Source organism: Tursiops truncatus, chromosome 1 (genome assembly GCF_011762595.2).
Source record: "Tursiops truncatus isolate mTurTru1 chromosome 1, mTurTru1.mat.Y, whole genome shotgun sequence".
Taxonomy (NCBI): domain Eukaryota; kingdom Metazoa; phylum Chordata; class Mammalia; order Artiodactyla; family Delphinidae; genus Tursiops; species Tursiops truncatus.
The window spans coordinates 32,431,899-32,451,698 of NC_047034.1; the positions used below are offsets into that span (position 1 = coordinate 32,431,899).

At 42.0% G+C, this 19,800-nt stretch overlaps 1 long non-coding RNA gene across 1 annotated transcript in view; it reads right to left on the minus strand.

Moving 5' to 3' along the window:
- Positions 1-19,800, minus strand: part of LOC109547190 (uncharacterized) — a 117,676-nt gene that overhangs the window by 24,639 nt on the left and 73,237 nt on the right. The window contains exons 6-7 of the long non-coding RNA XR_012330596.1: positions 13,011-13,144; positions 10,749-12,272 (exon numbers count right to left, since the gene is read on the minus strand). This is a non-coding gene — a long non-coding RNA (uncharacterized lncRNA). The remainder of the gene's footprint in view (positions 1-10,748; positions 12,273-13,010; positions 13,145-19,800) is intronic.

Below are 19,800 nucleotides of genomic sequence, written 5' to 3' on the forward strand. Positions count from 1 at the left end.
ACATCACAGTTTATATTATCTCCGATAGTTTAACTGGCTCCCCTAGAACTGCAATTCCCCTAGTTATGATCATTATTGAGGAGAAAATAGGTCAGCATCCAGGTCTGTCATGTTTGTCCCACTGTGCGCCCTGTTCGGAGCACGGTGCCTGGTGCATAGGTGTGTGTTTCATGATACGAAAGAACAAATGAATGAACAAGTTTTCTCCTTGTTCTCATTCACTATTTCATATTCCAAACTCCAAACAAGCTCTACTTAAATGAATTGGGTTTTAGGAAAGAGAATTTTTAATGTCTTTTTAGTTTTCTTCAATGCACATTTTTTTTATTGTGTAAGGTATACATAACATAAAATTGACTGTTTTAACCATTTTAAGTGTATAGTTCAATAGCATTGTGGACATTCACATTGTCGTACAATCATCAACACCATTCATCTCCAGATTCTTTTCAACTTCCCAAACTAAAACTCCATACCTATTCAACAATAACTCCCTATTCCCTCCCCCTCACAGCTCCTAGTAACCGCCATTCTAATTTCAGCCTCCGTGAATTTTACTGCTCTAGGGCCCTCATAATTGCACAAGTTTGGGTAGATGGCTGTGTCATAATTTAGTTAAGCATTCCCTTAGGATTGATCATACAGATTGTTTCCAGTCTTTCCCTTACAATAATGCAGCAACAAGTATATTGAATATTTGTGCAACTAGCTTTTGTGTGTGTATATTTAGGATTATTACTTTGGGTTTGATTGTCAAAATCAAGAATTACTGAGAAAAAAATAGCTTAAACATATTTTTGTTTTTGATATATATTGTCAGCTTATCCTAAAGGATTTTAGAGTTAATATATTCCATCTTAAACATTACACCAGCAACATAAAAATGTGCCCATTTCTCTGTATTCCTACCTCCACTGGATTTTTTTAAAATGCATTGCTAATTTGTTAGGCAAAGACCTATACGTCATTGTTAGACTAAAAATATGTCATGGCAACTGGAGTTTAGTGGAAAGATGGATGAACTGAGAATGAGATCTATTTTTGGAAGGTGAGTATAAAGCAAAATGTACGCTGAACTGAAAGGAAAACGAAGAGCTGCCACCGTTTTCACGTGTTTAGGCCCTAAGTGGGGCTGGCAGAAGGAAAAGCAAGGGAAGGAAGAGAAACCAGCATCAGGAAGAGAAACCAGCATCTGTATACCGGGCACTGCTGTAGCACCTGGGGGTCCAAGTCAAGAAGACAGTCTCTCCATCTGCTCACAACTGAATAGAATTTTTAAATTCCATTTTACAGAAGTGAAAACTAAAGATGAGAGTTAGCTGTTAAAATAACTTCTGCAAGGTCATACAACTCATCAGTAATAATGGCAACTAAAATGTATAGATGGCTAACCACATACTAGACACTGTGTTAAGCACTTTATATAGTTTTTTTTTTAACATCTTTATTGGAGTATAATTGCTTTACAATGGTGTGTTAGTTTCTGCTTTATAACAAAGTGAATCAGCTATACATATACATATATCCCCATATCTCCTTCCTCTTGCGTCTCCCTCCCTCCCTCCCTATCCCAGCCCTCTAGGTGGTCACAAAGCACTGAGCTGATCTCCTTGTGCTATGCAGCTGCTTCCCACTAGCTATCTATTTTAGATTTGGGAGTGTATATATGTCCATGCCACTCTCTCACTTTGTCCCAGCTTCCCCTTCCCACTCTCCGTGTCCTTAACTCCATTCTCTACGTCTGCGTCTTTATTCCTTTCCTGCCCCTAGGTTCTTCAGAACCACTTTTTTTTCTTTTTTTTTTCTTTAGATTCCATATATGTGTGTTAGCATGCGGTTTTTCTCTTTCTGACTGACTTCACTCTGTATGACAGACTCTAGGTCCATCCACCTCACTACAAATAACTCAATTTCGTTTCTTTTTATGGCTGAGTAATATTCCATTGTATATATGTGCCACATCTTCTTTATCCATTCATCTGTCGATGGAAAACGTAGGTTGCTTCCATGTCCTGGCTATTGTAAATAGTGCTGCAATGAATATTGTGGTACATGACTCTTTTTGAATTATGGTTTTCTCAGGGTATATGCCCAGGAGTGGGATTGCAGGGTCGTATGGTAGTTCTATTTTTAGTTTTTTAAGGAACCTCCATACTGTTCTCCATAGTGGCTCTATCAATTTACATTCCCACCAACAGTGCAAGAGGGCTCCCTTTTCTCCACACCCTCTCCAGCATTTGTTGTTTATAGATTTTTTGATGATGGCCATTCTGACTGGTGTGAGGTGATACCTCATTGTAGATTTGATTTGCATTTCTCTAATGATTAGTGATGTTGAGCATCCTTTCATGTGTTTGTTGGCAATCTGTATAGTGCTTTAAATAGTGCTCATTTATTCATTACCTTCCGAAATCCCCATAAAGCTGGTCCCACTTGGTCCCATTTAATAGATTTCCTAAGATCACAGAACCTGGATGCCTGGTCCTACAGTGTGACCCACCCCCCAGGCCTACCTGCATGTCCCGTCATCTCTCAGCGCCAGGCACCCCATTCCAGACAACGCATAGCTCCCGAAAATCTCCCTTTTTTCACTCCATGCCATTTCCTCTTCTTGGAACCTTGGAACACCCATCCACATCCTCCAACCTTTTCTGTTTGTCTAACCCATTGATAAGAATCAGCTCAGAATCAGCCCTGACCCCCAGTACCTCCACCCCACCTGACCCCACATGGGGTTTTGTGTCCCTCTTATAAGCGTCAGTGGATAAACCTATCACAGCACTTACCACGCTATATTGTAATTGCATATGTGTCTGTCTCCCTAGCCAGGTGTCTAAGATCATAGGCTGTGTTATTTTATCTCCATATTCCTTTACCTGAGTCCTGGTACTCAATAAGAGTTTAGTGAATGAATGCATTCTCTGCCATGCAAACCCAGATTTGGCCCATTCTGAAGTCTGAGGAATTTCCAGCAAAGGTGAATGAAACAGGGCAGGAGGAAGCACATAGGCTGGATTCTCCTCCTGGGGGAACTTTGAAATCCCCTGGGCTGGCACCATCTTCCCATTCTCCACACCTGCACCTTGACACTCAGACCTGCTTGTAACCAACATTGGAGTGCTCAAGAGGGAAGCACTGTGGAAACACAGAACCTTCGGCCTGGTGAGAGGGCAGTAATTAAATTTCTCTGCTAACATGCTCATCCTGGAACAGCCTCGCCTCCAGACTGGTCCTCTAGGAATAGAGACCTGGCTGTTTTCTTTTTCTGCAGCCAGAGCCAGTGGCTGACCGGAAGTGCTGGAGGCCCAGGAAGCTGCTGACACACACGGGGAGAGAAAGTGGATCTGGAGGTGGGGGAGCTCTCCCTGTTGCCTAGAGCCTGGGACTGACAGCTTCTCCAGGGAGGCTGCGGAAGCCCCCAGGATCGCAGGCCACCGGGCAAGGGTGCAGGGATTCCAGCCTCTGCTCAGAAACAAGCTGGCCCTCTCACCGTACCCAGTGCTCCAACGCTTACGGGACACCCAGTAAAGCAGACACAGGAAAAACAGTTCGAGTGACTTTATGCTTGACATTCTAGTCAGCATTATGGGAAAGTCAGAACTCTTTGGAGTTTCTTGCCTTAATTCATGTTTCATTTTCTGCTATATCAGGATGTCGGGGCAGTTGAGAAAGCACCATAATCTTTTTAAGGCTCAGGACTTCCTAAGTATTTTCCTCCAGCTCTGGCAGGTCCACATCTAAGGATGAGAACCCTGAGATTTAGGAGGGGCAGATCAAGAAAGACTTCCTGAAGGAGTGTGAAGAGAGCAGTCTAGGGGGATCTCACGGAAGTTAAGCCCCCTTGAGGCTTAGTTTGCATCTCTTATTTGGCCTTGCTCTTGCAACAAGCTTTTGTGCGTGTGTATTTAGGATTATTGCCTTGGGTTTGATTGTCAAAATAGAGAATTACCAGGGAAAAAATAGTTTAAACATATTTATGTTTTTGATATATATTGGCAGTTATCCTAAAGGATTTTAGAGTTTATATACTACATCTTAAACATTACAGGGATGATGCCTTGCTCTTTCTTCTGGGACTAGGCATCCATGCCAGGGGCCCCTGGGGGTTGGGGCGGCTGCCCTTTGCCCAGTACAGCCTTGTGGGCTGATGTGCACAGTCCTTCGTAATGAGCCACATCTCCCACTTCCTGACATTCCATTTTGGAGAGGAAAGTTACCAGAGGGGGAGGGAGGAGGGTGGGATGGGAGTGGGGAGGATGGGGCTCTGCCTTACAGGATTATTAGTCTTTCAGCACTAGAGTGTTTAAAGATCAGAATGATAATTTAAAGGTAAAAAAACAAAACCAGCAAGGCAATTACTCTAAAGAATCTTGCCTGAAAGAAAATGGGGGAAATCAATATTTAATTCAGAATTCATTGGTTTGCAATTTGGGTACCACACTCGGCACTCGATTTTGTTCAGGTTTCTCAGTGAGAGATTATTATGGAGTCACTGGAGATGGATACTTAGTGCCTCAGGGAAAAGCTGTGATGGGAGACAGAGAAACAGGGGACTTTCCCTTGAGTCAGCTTTCCCTGTCTGCTCCCGTCTCCAGCTCCAGGTGCCTCCCGTCCCTGAGAGCTTGGGGAAACCCAGGCTGAGCTTGAGGTGGCAGCCACCGAAATCCAGGAGTGATGTGAGGAGAATATATATGGTCCATTCTCCTGACTGGGTAGAGCGGTGCCCAAATCCTCTCAAAATGAGCTGCCTGTACTTGCACACACACCCCCCACCTTCATCATCAAAAATGCCCTAAATGTTTAGAGATGCAAACTGAAGTAACTAAGGATGAAAAATCATAATATCTGTAATCTACTGTAAAATGCTTCAGAAAAAAGGATCAAAAAAAATATCGTAGAAGAGAATTCTCAAAACCTCACACAGTCTCTCCCTTTTCTTTCCTTGGGCCTTCCAGCTAACCGAATCTATCTAAAGTCTAGGCTAAATCCATGTTGTTGCAAATGAAGCATGTACCATTCTGTTCTAACTTTCGCTGTCATGGAAACTGGCTGCTCACCTGTACCCAACCCCCGCTCCAGGCCCCCCAAAAAAGAGGCAGTGACTATGAATCCGTAGAAAAACTGGATATTACCACATACATGCTTCCAAGCTATCAACCAGTCAGCCACTCAGCAGATGCTGTGGCACAGCTGCCCTACTGAGCCGCTGGAGGTGGGGGATGGGGGAATGAGGGGGGGACGGGGTGGGAGAAAAATGGAAAAGTATGATTTTTAGTCTTCTCTGCCACCATGCAGTCTAGATGGGGACATACACCTGGAGCACCCAGGATCAGAGAGCTCCAAGTCCACAATAAATGACATATTGCCACACTAGTGGGTTAGTGTTCTAAAAATTAATTAATTAATTAAAAACAAAAACACATAAAATTCTCTCCTAGTCCTTCAGAATTTGTTACAATTTCCAGTGTTCTTTTATATCTGTTAACTGCAGTTGGTTCTTGTTCCTTGTTCAGAATACTATGAAATGGTTAGGGCTGGAATTATTTGTCCCCATTTTACAAGTGAAGACATTGCGGCACCAGAAGTTGTATGAATGAGTAGCATAGATTAGTGGCAGTGCCGGGGCCAGGACTCAGGCCACTCCCCACAATGCGGCACTTTCCCAGTCTTGCTGCCTGAGAGGGTTTCTGCACATGCCTCAGGGAGCCTTCGAGCTGGACAATCTCTAGGCCATCTTCCCCAGCTTTCCTCCTCTCTTAGTCCAGCAGCAGATCCAGCCAATGTCCAACTATTCGACTTTTCTCAGAACTTCTCTGAAAGCTCGCAGTGGTCTTCTGCCACTGAGCCCCTCCATCACATATGGAACAAGAGAAGCCACTGAATGAGAGAAGCTAGTGTACTTCAACGAAGGGTAGCCCCCACTTGCCACAACTAGAGAAAGCCTATGCGCAGCAATGAAGACTGAACACAGCCTAAAGTAAAAATAAAACTTAAAAAATTAAATTAAGAAAAATCTTTTAAAAGAGTAATTGAGATTGATCTTTTTAAAAAAATGAAAGTGCCTTATACATTACAAAGGGCAATTCTATCATGAGTTATTTTTTGTAGCTAAGAAGAAAGAAAGAAAGAAACAAAGAAAGAAAGGAAGGAAGAAAGAAAGGAAGAAAGAAAAAGCAAGGAGGGAAGGAAGAAAGGAAGAAAGAAAAAGCAAGGAAGGAAGGTAGGAAGGAAAAAAGAAAGAAGGAAAGAAAGAAAGACAGAAAGAAAGAATTTTTAAAATGCCCCTTATTAATAGTTATAATTTATTGAGTGCCAACTAGGTGCTACTTACTACATTTAGCGATTTAAATCTATTATTTCCAAAACTCACACAACCAGTAAGGAGGGCACTGACCTCATTTTATAAATAAGTTGTCCAAGACATTCAACTAAATGGTGGAGCGGAAATTGGAACCTAGGTGTGTCTTCTTGCACATTCTATATTTTTTCTCTACCCTAGCAAAAGCCTACACCACACACACGCTTCCATTGCCATGTTTACCACATTGCATTTGTAATTTGTTTGTCTATACATTTTTCTCCTAGAAGACCATGGACTTGTGAAGGACTGAGACTATACATTTTGGTCATTTTAGTCTATACATCTTGGTCCTATCTTTGTGATTGTCAGATAATAGGCATTCACTGAGTATTTATTGATATGGCTATTCACCGAATCTCATTTCCTCCTAAACATATTCAGAGGCCTAGTATAAGGGTGGAAGGGTGGGGGTGTTAAAGAATAGGGCACACAGGCCCTCTGCAATTCTCGTCTAGGGGGCTGTAAATCCAGGAGTTATCCTCAGAAGCCTGCCTCTTCCCAAAGTTCTAAGAGCTCATACATATTCATAATGGGAGAAAACACTGACAAGAGATATTTATTTTGTTTATTAAACTGACATCTTGGCAAATTATAGCAGAAAAATGAATAAGTCTGTTTCCTCCTGTGCTTTCACAGTATGAGAGTTGAATTGATGGTGCCTCCTAGCCTGACAGTTGGAAGGAACAAAGAGAGCTGGGCCATCATCCAACCAGAGTTAGCCTGGAGCAGCTCCTACGGCAGAGATGGGATTCACCAAAGGGAGAGGATGCCCACTGGAGTTTGGGAGGCTCAATAAATAACACCCCTCTTTTCTCTACCCAAGTGGAAAAACAAAACAAAAACAAAACCAAAGGAGAGGGGACTTCCCTGGTGGCTCGATCCCTGGTCAGGGAACTAGATCCCACATGCCACAAGTAAAGATCCTGCACGCCACAACAAATATCCCAAGTGCCGCAACTAAGACCTGGCACAGACTAAATAAATAAATATTCAAAAACAAAAACAAAAAAAGCAAAGGAGAGATAGACCCAGTAATCACAAAGATGGAGATAGTAAAAAAAAATATTTTAACAAAATATTCAGATGTGCTGTGCTTGCTAATATCCCCTCTCCAGTACTGAATTTATCCCTTATTAAGAATTACCCAGGACTTCCTTGGTGGTGCAGTGGTTAAGAATCCACCTGCCAATGCAGGGGACACGGGTTCAAGCCCTGGTCTGGGAAGATCCCACATGCCCCGGAGCAACTAAGCCCATGTGCCACAACTACTGAGCTTGAGCTCTAGAGCCCACGAGTCCCAACTACTGAAGTCCACGCACCTAGAGCCCGTGCTCTGCAACAAGAGAAACCACTGCAATGAGAAGCCCATGCACCGTAATGAAGAGTAGCCCCGGCTGGCTGCAGCTAGAGAAAGCCCGTGCGCAGCAACGAAGACCCAACACAGCCAAAAATAAACAAATAAACAAAACAAACAAAAAAAGAATTACCCAGAATTATCAAAATCTTGGAAATAATGAAAAAACATGACTGCTTGTTGTCTCAATATTATACTGGATCACTGTCTAACAGCCCCACCAAGATTTATTTAATTCTCCAGGAGCAATTAGTCTTTGCTTGACTTTTATTGACTATGTATTAGTGCCCAGATTTGTTAACATTCATTAATATTACATGTTAATATGTAGATTTTTGTCTGACAGAGACCCAAGCAATATCTCTTTGATAGAGAAGATGACTGCAAAGGCTATCATTTTATTGCATGGGAGGATATTTTGCATCTAATTTAATAAACTTATTTCAGCATTCCTTTTCTAACTATATAAATTTCTTCATCAAATGCTTTTAAGACCCAGCTTTAACATTTTCTTATTAATGAGTTAAACAGAGCTTTGGCATATATTCTTCCATATCTGTATAGAAGTAATGTTTTTTTGACGTTTTTGAAAATTATACTTTGACCCACTCTCCATCCCCCCACCACACCCCACTCCCCACCCAGCAATAAGCCTGTTCTGAAGATCCAGATCATGCTCTCTAAGCTCACACAGAGTAGACAGAACAGTTCAGAGTGCAGATCTCAGGACAGAATCCAGGAGGACTCCCTACTTATATTCAGTTCCTTCCTCAAAATCATTAATCGAGTAAGTTGATCCCTTGTTCCTCGGGTGGAATGAGAGAAACCAGGAGTGATACCCCAGAGAAGCCCTTGCTCATGGACACAGGAAGAGTAGAGACTGTGTCCCTACTGAACTGGGCCCACAGGAGGAACAGCCACAGCCTGATGGGAAACTGGCCACTTGGCTGCTGGCCAATGAAGAAAGGCAGGAAGTGGACCTCTCCCAGTGAGGCCATGAGGACCACAACCCTGGCCTCGGCCAATGGCTATTAGGAATCCATTTGCCTAGAGAGTGAGCCTTCTGGGCCTGGGGCTGGATGAGATCAGGGCACTAGGAGTAGCTCGAGATTCAGGAAGGGAAACAGATTGTCCCAGTATCCTTGCTGCCTGGACAGCTCTAACTAACTATATCCTTCCCCGTGTTGTTCCCTGGGTTACCCTCGGGTCCTGGAAGCTCTCAACAAGGTCCCACATCCTGGGGAATCAGCCCAACCACATCTCATGACTGTAGTCTTTCATTGACTCAGGAAAATGCTGCATTTCAGCATTGATGAGGGGAGGGGAAACAAATAAAATTAATTTACGACCTTTCATATATCAGGTACCGGGTAGATGCTTTTGTATATTTTATATGTTGTACTCCTCATGACAACTCTGAAAACTAGATAAAACTGAGAAGCTAAGTGACTTATTCAAGGCCACAGAGCTCATTAATATAGAGATAGAATCAGCTGTGTGGCCCCAAAGCCTATGTTTTGAACATCACACTGTCTCATTCAAGAAAGTAATGCAACACCTCTAGGGCCAGAGGTCTGCAGATCCAGGACACAGCGCCTCTCCACTGTGAGACCCCAGACAAGCTCTGACCTTGCTTCTCTTCCGTGAGGTTCACTGCCTCTGATCTCTCCTACCACTTCCATGGAGAATGTAAAGTTAAATATGGTCCCAGAAGCTCAATTTGCATTGAGTTTCCGTTGGAGTTGACTTTGCTTCTTGGCCTGAGACGTTCTCAAAAGAGCCAGCTGCAGTCATAAGATCATTAATGATCGGAGTTGATTGAAGTTAAGATTTGAGAAACCACAAACTGGGCTGCATCACCCCTTTGGCAGCCGAGAGGTCTTGGGTCCTATTCTCCCTGCTGTTGGCTGACCAGTCCACACCTGGCAAAAATCCTCCCCAGCCAAGAGGATCCTGTTCTAGTCATGGAGATAATATGCGTATAGGAATAGTCTATCTTCTTCTCCCTCCCTCAACCCCAATCCAGAAGGGGCCAGAAACAGAGGCAGAGAGAAGGAGGATGAATAGGGGGAAAAGGTTAACATCACCCAGCTCCCTGCCCCAGATAGCCCATCTGCAGCAAGTGGCCCAGCCAGACGAGGGGCTGTAGCTTAAGTTGGAAGCTTTGATTTAATCAATTTGATTATTTAAATTATTAATTTCTGAACTGGGACAGAGTATAACAACTTAACGTGACCCAAAAGTCTTATTACCTAAGAGTGACCAGAAAGTCATAAGACTGTGTAAGTTTTTGTGCAGGAGCAGAGGAGGAAATTTCCCAGCTGAATAAATTTTAAAGGGAAGTAGGAGACAAAATAAAATCACTTTGTGCTTATAGCCTTTGAGTCCTGTGTGTACAACACCCAAGAATAACTTCACAGAGGTCAAATGCGATCTGTGCTCTGCTTCCCGGCCTTTGCCCTAATTGTTCCCTGCCCACCCCACCCTCTTACCTTGTCAGAGTTCTATCCTTCCATCAAAGCCAGACTTTTTCTTGTCTATAGATGTTTGGTAACCAGTGACTGTGTCTTTTTCATATCAGTCCCCCAAACCCACGGTGCAGTCTCAGATGCAGAAAAGGCCATCATGTCCCCCCAGTATTCATATGTTGAAGTCTTAATTCACTATACCTCAGAATGTGACTGTATATGGAGATAGGATATTTAAAGAGATAATTAATTAAGTTAAAAAGAAGTCATGGGCTTCCCTGGTGGCGCAGTGGTTGAGAGTCCGCCTGCCGATGCAGGGGACGCGGGTTCATGCCCCGGTCTGGGGGGATCCCGCGTGCTGCGGAGCGGCTGGGCCCGTGAGCCATGGCCGCTGGGCCTGCGCGTCCACAGCCTGTGCTCCGCGGCGGGAGGGCCTAATCCAATAGGACTGGTGTCCTTATAAGAGGAAATTAGGACGCAGACACACACAGAGGGAAGACCCTGCGCAGACAAAGGGAGAAGACACATCTACAAGCCAAGGAGAGAGGCCTCAGAAGAAACCAACCTGCTGCACCTTGATCTCAGACTTCCAGCCTCCAGAACTGTGGGAAAATAAATTTCTGGTGTTTAAGCAACCCACTCCGTGGTACTTTGTTACAGCAGCCCTAACAAACTGATACAGCACCCTCCATCCATATTTGCTGACTTGTTAATTCAGAATTGAATAGTACAAACTTTAATTATCAGTTTTAATATCTTCCTAACACTTCATTATCTAGACATTTCCTATTTTATTTAACCAGCTCCTATTGTTGAACTGTTGATTTCTTCCACATGTTCTCTACTATATAGAATGTCTCTATGAACACTATTGTTCAAAGAGCATTTGGTGTTCCAGTGAATTATTTCCTTAAAGCATAAATTTTCATGGGCAGGATTACTTGTCAAAGACATGAACATATTTTATGACTCTCAAGGACTATACCAATTTGGAACGATATCAGCATTGAATGAGCTCAGCCAGTTTCTGAAAGCCTTACCAGACTGGAATTTATCAAGTGAAGTCATTGCATTCTGAGCCTGAGGCGCTGCCTTTTTCCACCCCTTAGCTACTGATCCCATACTTCAGGGGTCCTCCCTTCCCCATTGCCAACACATCTACCTGCCAAAGTTCTCGTACATTCTAAATCCTGATGAAAGTTCTCTGTTTCCAGGCAACCCATCCTGGTTTATCTTGCATGACTCTGATCTTTCTCATACATTGACTTTTCTCACACTCTAATCTCTTTGGACTGAGTAGCGCCCAGGTTGCTAGGCAATTGTGTACAGTGGAATAGCAGGGAATGAGAGGGGAAAGGAAGATTCTGGAATTCCTGGTGATAAGGGCACTTCAGGCTGAAATGTTGAGATGAAATAAGTCAATGAAATGTGATGGGATTGTACCTAAACAGGTCAAGCAAATCATGGGGGTTGCAGAGGCTTTCAAGCATGCTGGAAGACTGGGGCTGGAACGGGAATGAGAGCAGGAAGTTCCAAATGATCAGCGTCTGGGTGCCAATGAGCAGTGATGATGACTGGAGCCCTCGGGGCAGGCTGGGATTGGACAGCAAAGGGTTTGGTGCCATGCTAATGAGTTCAGATTTTCACCAGAAAGAGAGAAGGAGCATTGAAGGCTTCAAAGCCAGTAAGAGATCTGATCAGAGCTGGCCTTTGTGTATCTGGCAGCTGCATGGGGATGAATTAGCAAAGGGGAGATACTAGAAGTGAGGAAGTCTGTTAGGGGGTTGTTTGCATTCCTCCAAGGGAGAGACGCCCAGGGCCTGAACTAAGTACCCTTGGTGTTTTCATGTGTGCTGTTGCTGTCTCCTCAATGAGACCAGAGGTGGACTCTTGGTGGGTAGGAGTCCTGGGGGATAGGACTGCTTTCTCTTCCTTGTGTCTCCCCAGAGACGGTAGCATCATACTCGGCACACAATGCTGTGCACCTAAACATTTGTGAATGTGCAGAGCCCTCTCCCAGGCACTGGGCTAGGAGTAGGAAGTATCCAGGGCAAAAGTGGCCACAGTTCCTCTGTCTTCAGAGTCCAGTCTGGGTGAGGAAAACCATAGAATATCATCATTCAGAAGGAGCTTAGAGATCATCTAGTCAAACCCCTTCAGTTTACAAATGGGAAAATTGAGGATCAGAGGAAGAAAGTGACAAAAGACTAAAATTCAGGTCTTCTGGTCAAGGGCAGGAGCCACTTCCAAGTATTTTTCATAAAAGGGACATGGTCCCTGCTCTTGGGAAATTCCCAGCCAGGCTGGAAGGCCCTACACATAGCCCATTGTGAGGGTGGAATGAAAGGCACCGGTGCAGAGCACAGACATCAACACTCAGGTACAGACAATGGGGGGGCACTGAAGCCCTACTGTGAGCCAGACACTGTGATCGTGGCTTTCACCAAATGCACGCACAATCCTCACCACTCCGGTGTGAGTTGGAATGATTATTCTTTCCCATGCAAAAGATGAGAAGACTGCAGCTCAGGCTGATAAGAGTCAGAGCCCTGACTCAGACTGAGGCTGCTCTCCTTCAAAGGTGTTCTCTCACTGGGACACCGAGCTGTTCCACTAAAGAGGCGCCAGGCTTTGGGGTGATGGGATTTGGCAGGGCAGCAGGAGAAGTTCATGTGGTGTGGCAGAAGGAACACGGAGCTGAAAGCACACACCTGGGTTTATATCTCAGCTCTATCCCTGACACACAGTAGCCATGGGACTTAGGGAAATTACTTAACCTCTCTCAGCTCAATTTTCCGTAAAAGGAGATAAAACCTGTCCCACTGACCTTAAAGATGGTTGAGAGGCTCAACCAAGATAACACGTCAGGCAGAGTTCCGTTGTGGCCTAGTGGTTAGGATTCTGGGCTTTCACTGCTGTGGCCCTGGGTTCAATCCCTGGTCCGGGAACTGAACTGATATCCTGCAAGCCGCACCAAAAAAAAAAAAGTAACATGTCAGAAATCTGTTTGTAAACTGTAAAGAAAGCTCTGTGTCAGTGAGAGGGAGCCGGAGACTCAAGAGCATCTCCCAAGGTCTGGCAGCCGCAGCCCTGCAGGCACGGGACACCAGCTGCACTGAGGGGGAGTCTCTGCTAAGGGCTCTGGGCAGGACTCACATGCAGCAAGGGCTGTGCGGCTTGGCTCCATCTTTCATGCAGTTAAATACCTCCGTAAACGAAAGCATTTGCCAAATGATCAACTTCCATGGGAACATTTGCAACTCATTGTTTGTTTGTAATAAGCCTCTGAAAGCCACACTGGTTTCTCCATCAGATACGAGATGGTGGCCTGTGTCTGGCTCAGCAGTGTCAGAGCTCCCAAGAGGAAGGAGAGCCACCACATGGAGTAACAGTGGAGAGTTTGGGAGTCTGGAGGTGGATTCTAGCTCTGCCACTTGCTTTGGAGATTTGTGAAGTCACCTTACCTCCTGAACCTCAGTTTTCTCATTTGAAAAATGGTTGAACACTGGAAGCCCTCTCATTCAGTGGGATTGATTGGGACTAGTGGAAAGTAGGTTATCTCAAAAACTCAGTTAAAGCAAGAAATCATTAAAAACAGTACATATTTACTTTAAACATTTCAACTTAAAATAGCTAGAAGTATGTGTATAGGTCAATCTTTTGATGTAAGGCCAGGCCTCTGGATTTGCTGGTTGGATTCCAAGATGACTTTCTTGCATGAACCATGCTAGCAATGCATAGTTAATGATTTCTTCAAAATGGTGTAAGCTTAAAAGACTTAAAAAGAAATATGACTATAAAATTTATTTTAGATGTTAATGATTTCATTCCGAATATTATACCATTTTCTGTCCTACACCTAATACAATGGCAAATTTTGAGGGACTCGCTTTTAGAAGTACAGGCATACCTTGTTTTATTGTGCTTTGCTTTATTGCAGTTTTTTACAAATTGAAAGTTTGTGGCAACCCCACGTCAAGCAAGTCTGCCAGCACCATTTTTTCCAACAGCATTTATTCACTTTGTGTCTCTGTGTCACACTTTACTAATTCTCACAATATTTCATATTTTTCTATTATTATTATATTTGTTATAGTGATCTGTGATCAGTGATCTTTGATGTTACTACTACAACTTGCTGAAGGCTCAGATGATAGCATTTTTTAGCAATAAAGTTTTTTTTTGAATTTTATTTTATTTATTTTTTATACAGCAGGTTCCTATTAGTTATCTATTTTATACATATTAGTGTATATATATCAATCCCAATCTCCCAATTCATCACACCACCACCACCACCCCCGCCGCTTTCCTCCCTTGGCATCCATACATTTGTTCTCTACATCTGTTTCTCTATTTCTGCCCTGCCAACCGGTTCATCTATACCATTTTTCTAGGTTCCACATATATGCGTTAATATACGATATTTGTTTTTCTCTTTCTGACTTACTTCACTCTGTATGACAGTCTCCAAATCCATCCACATCTCTACAAATGACCCAATTTCGTTCCTTTTTTTTTGGCTGAGTAATATCCCATTGTATATATGTACCACATCTTCTTAACCTGTTCATGTGTCAATGGGCATTTAGGTTGCTTCCATGACCTGGCTATTGTAAATAGTGCTGCAATAAACATTGAATTTGAATTATGGTTTTCTCTGGGTATATGCCCAGTAGTGGGATTGCTGGGTCATATGGTAATACTATTTTTAGGTTTTTTTTAAATATTTATTTATTTATTTTGTGGTACGTGGGCCTCTCACTGTTGCGGCCTCCCCCGCCGCAGAGCACAGGCTCCGGACGCGCAGGCCCAGCGGCCATGGCTCACAGGCCCAGTCCCTCCACGGAATGTGGGATCCTCCCGGACCAGGGCACGAACCCGTGTCCCCTGCACCAGCAGGCAGACCCTCAACCACTGCGCCACCAGGGAAGCCCCTACTTTTAGTTTTTAAAGGAAACTCCATACTGTTCTCCATAGTGGCTGTATCTATTTACATTCCCACTAACAGTGCAAGAGGGTTCCCTTTTCTCCACACCCTCTCCAGCATTTGTTGTTTGTAGATTTTCTGATGATGCCCATTTTAACTGGTGTGAGGTGATACCTCATTGTAGTTTTGATTTGCATTTCTCTAATAATTACTGATGCTGAGCAGCTTTTCATGTGCTTCTTGGCCATCTGTATGTCTCCTTTGGAGAGATGTCTATTTAGGTCTTCTGCCCATTTTTTATTGGGTTGTTTGTTAAACAAATTTTTTAATATTGAACTGCTTGAGCTGTTCATATATTTTGGAGAGTAATCCTTTGTCTGTTGATTCATTTGTAAATATTTTCTCCCATTCTGAGGGTTGGGTTGTCTTTTCTTCTTGTTTGTAGTTTCCTTTGCTTTGCAAAAGCTTTTAAGTTTCATTAGGTCCAATTTGTTTATTTTTGTTTTTATTTCCTTTACTCTAGGAGGTGGATCAGAAAAAATCTTGCTGTGATTTATGTCAAAGAGTGCTCTTCTTATGTTTTCCTCTGAGAGTTTTATAGTGTCCGGTCTTACATTTAGGTCTTGAAACGATTTTGAGTTTATTTTTGTGTATGGTGTTAGGGAGTGTTCTAATTTCATTCTTTTACATGTAGCTGTCCAGTTTTCCCAGCACCACTTATTGAAGAGAAGATCTTTTCTCCATTGTATATCCTTGCCTCCTTTGTCATAGATTAGTTGACCATAGGTGTGGGGGTTTATCTCTGGGCTTTCTATCCTGTTCCATTGATCTATATTTCTGTTTTTGTGCCAGTACCATATTGTCTTGATTACTGTAGCTTTGTAGTATAGTCTGAAGTCAGGGAGTCTGATTCCTCCAGCTCCATTTTTTTCCCTCAAGACTGCTTTGTCTATTCGGAGTCTTTTGTGTCTCCATACAAATTTTAAGATTTTTGGTTCTAGTTCTGTAAAAAATGCCACTGGTTATTTGATAGGGATTGCATTGAATCTGTAGATTGCTTTGGGTAGTATAGTCATTTTCACAATATTGATTCTTCCAATCCAAGAACATGGTATATCTCTCCATCTGTTTGTGTCATCTTTGATTTCTTTCATCAGTGTCTTAGAGTTTTCTGAGTACAGGTCTTTTACCTTCTTAGGTAGGCTTATTCCTAGGTATTTTATTCTTTTTGTTGCAGTGGTGAATGGGATTGTTTCCTTAATTTCTCTTTCTGATTTTTCATTGTTAGTGTATAAGAATGCAAGAGATTTCTCTGCATTAATTTTGTATCCTGCAACTTTACCAAATTCATTGTTTAGCTCTAGTAGTTTTCTGGTGGCATCTTTAAGATTCTCTATGTATAGTATCATGTCATCTGCAAACAGTGACAGTTTTACTGCTTCTTTTCCAATTTGCGTTCCTTTTATTTCTTTTTCTTCTCTGATTGCCATGGCTAGGACTTCCAAAACTCTTTTGAATAATACTGGCAAGAGTGGACATCCTTGTCTTGTTCCTGATCTTAGAGGAAATGCTTTCCGTTTTTCACCACTGAGAATGATGTTTGCTGTGGGTTTGTCGTATATGGCCTTTATTATGTTGAGATAGGTTCCCTCTATGCCCACATTCTGGAGAGTTTTTATCATAAATGGGTGTTGAATTTTGTCAAAAGCTTTTTCTGTATCTATTGAGATGATCATATGGTTTTTTATCTTCAGTTTGTTAATATGGTGTATCACATTGACTGGTTTGTGTATATTGAAGAATCCTTGCATCCCTTGGATAAATCCCATTTGATCCTGGTGTATGATCCTTTTAATGTGCTGTTGGATTTTGTTTGCTAGTATTTTGTTGAGGATTTTTGCAACTATATTCATCAGTGATTTGTAATTTTCTTTTTTTTGTAGTATCTTTGTCTGGTTTTGGTATCAGGGTGATGGTGGTGGCTTCATAGAATGAGTTTGGGAGTGTTCCTTCCTCTGCAATTTTTTGGAAGAGTTTGAGAAGGATGCGTGTTAGCTCTTCTCTAAATGTTTGATAGAATTCACCTGTGAATCCATCTGGTCCTGGACTTTTGTTTGTTAGAAGATTTTTAATCATAGTTTCAATTTCATTACTTGTGATCGGTCTGCTCATATTTTCTATTTCTTCCTGGTTCAGTCTTGGAAGGTTATACCTTTCTAGGCATTTGTCCATTTCTTCCAGGTTGTCCATTTTATTGGCATAGAGTTGCTTGTAGTAGTCTCTTAGGATGCTTTGTATTTCTGCGGTGTCCGTTGTAATGTCTCCTTTTTCATTTCTAATTTTATTGATTTGAGTCCTCTCCCTCTTTTTCTTGATGAGTCTAGCTAAAGGTTTATCAATTTTGTTTATCTTCTCAAAGAACCAGCTTTTAGTTTTATTGATCTTTGCTATTGTTTTCTTTGTTTCTATTTCATTTATTTCTGCTCTGATCTGTATGATTTCTTTTCTTCTACTAACTTTAGGTTTAGTTTGTTTTTCTTTCTCTATTTCCTTTAGGTGTAAGGTTAGATTGTTTATTTGAGATTTTTCTTGTTTCTTGAGGTAGGATTGTATTGCTATAAACTTCCCTCTTAGAACTGCTTTTGCTGCATCCCACAGGTTTTGGGTCGTCGTGTTTTCATTGTAATTTATCTCTAGGTATTTTTTTATTTCCTCTTTGATTTTTTCAGTGATCTCTTGGTTATTTAGTAACGTACTGTTTAGCCTCCATGTGTTTGTGTTTTTTACGATTTTTTCCCTGTGATTGATATCTAATCTCATAGCATTGTGGTCAGACAGGATGCTTGATATGATTTCAATTTTCTTAAATTTACCGAGGCTTGATTTGTGACCCAAAATGTGATCTATCCTGGAGAATGTTCCATGTGCACTTGAGAAGAAAGTGTAATCTGCTGTTTGGGGATGGAATGTCCTATAAATATCAATTAAATCTCTCTGGTCTACTGTGTCATTTAAAGCTTGTGTTTCCTTATTAATTTTCTGTCTGGATGATCTGTCCATTGGTGTTAGTGAGGTGTTAAAGTCCCACTCTATTATTGTGTTACTGTTGATTTCTTCTTTTATAGCTGTTAGCAGTTGCCTTCTGTATTGAGGTGCTCCTGTGTTGGGTGCATATATATTTATAATTGTTATATCTTCTTCTTGGATTGATCTCTTGATCACTATGTAGTGTCCTTCTTTGTCTCTTGTAACAATCTTTATTTTAAAGTCTATTTTATTTGATATGAGTATTGTTACTCCAGCTTTCTTTTGATTTCAATTTACATGGAATATCTTTTTCCATCCCCTCACTTTCAGTCTATATGTGTCCCTATGTCTGAAGTGGGTCTCTTGTAGACAGCATATATATGGGTCTTGTTTTTGTATCCATTCAGCGAGCCTGTGTCTTTTGGTTGGAACATTTAATCCATTCATGTTTAAGGTAATTATTGATATGTATGTTCCTATTACCATTTTCTTAATTGTTATGGGTTTGTTTTTGCAGTTCTTTTTCTTCTCTTGTGTTTCCCACTTAGAGAAGTTCCTTTAGCATTTGTTGTAGAGCTGGTTTGGTGGTGGTGAATTCTCTTAGATTTTGCTTGTCTGTAAAGCTTTTGATTTCTCCATCGAATCTGAATGAGATCCTTGCCGGGTAGAGTAATCGTGGTTGTAGGTTCTTCCCTTTCATCACCTTAAGTATATCATGCCACTCCCTTTTGGCTTGTAGAGTTTCTGCTGAGAAATCAGCTGTTAACCTTATGGGAGTTCCCTTGTATGTTATTTGTTGTTTTTCCCTTGTTGCTTTCAACAATTTTTCTTTGTCTTTTATTTTTGTCAATTTGACCACTATGTGTCTTGGCATGTTTCCCCTTGGGTTTATCCTCCCTGGGACTCTCTGAGCTTCCTGGACTTGGGTGACTATTTCCTCCCCCATGTTAGGGAAGTTTTTGACTATAATATCTTCAAATATTTTCTCAGGTCCTTTCTCTCTCCTTCTCCTTCTGGGACTCCTATAATGCAAATGTTGGTGCATTTAATGTTGTCCCAGAGGTCTCTTAGGCTGTCTTCATTTTTTTAATTCTTTTTTCTTTATTCTGTTCCACAGCAGTGAATTCCACCATTCTGTCTTCCAGGGCACTTATCTGTTCTTCTGCCTCAGTTACTCTTCTATTGATTCCTTCTTGTGTATTTTTCATTTCAGTTATTGTATTGTTTATCTCTGTTTGTTTGTTCTTTAATTCTTCTAAGTGCTTGTTCTTTAATTCTTCTAGGTCTTTGTTAAACATTTCTTGCATCTTCTCGATCTTTGCCTCCATTCTTTTTCCAAGGTCCCGGAGCATCTTCACTATCATTATTCTGAATTATTTTTCTGGAAGGTTTCCTCTCTCTACTTCATTTAGTTGTTTTTCTGGGGTTTTATCTTCTTCCTTCATCTTGTACAAAGTCCTCTGCCTTTTCATTTTGTCTATCTTTCTGTGAATGTGGTTTTCCTTCCACAGGCTGCAGAATTGTAGTTCTTCTTGCTTCTGCTGTCTGCCATCTCGTGGATGAGGCTATCTAAGAGGCTTGTGCAAGCTTCCTGATGGGAGGGACTGGTGGTGAGTAGAGCTGGGTGTTACTCAGGTGGGCAGAGCTCAGTAAAACTTGA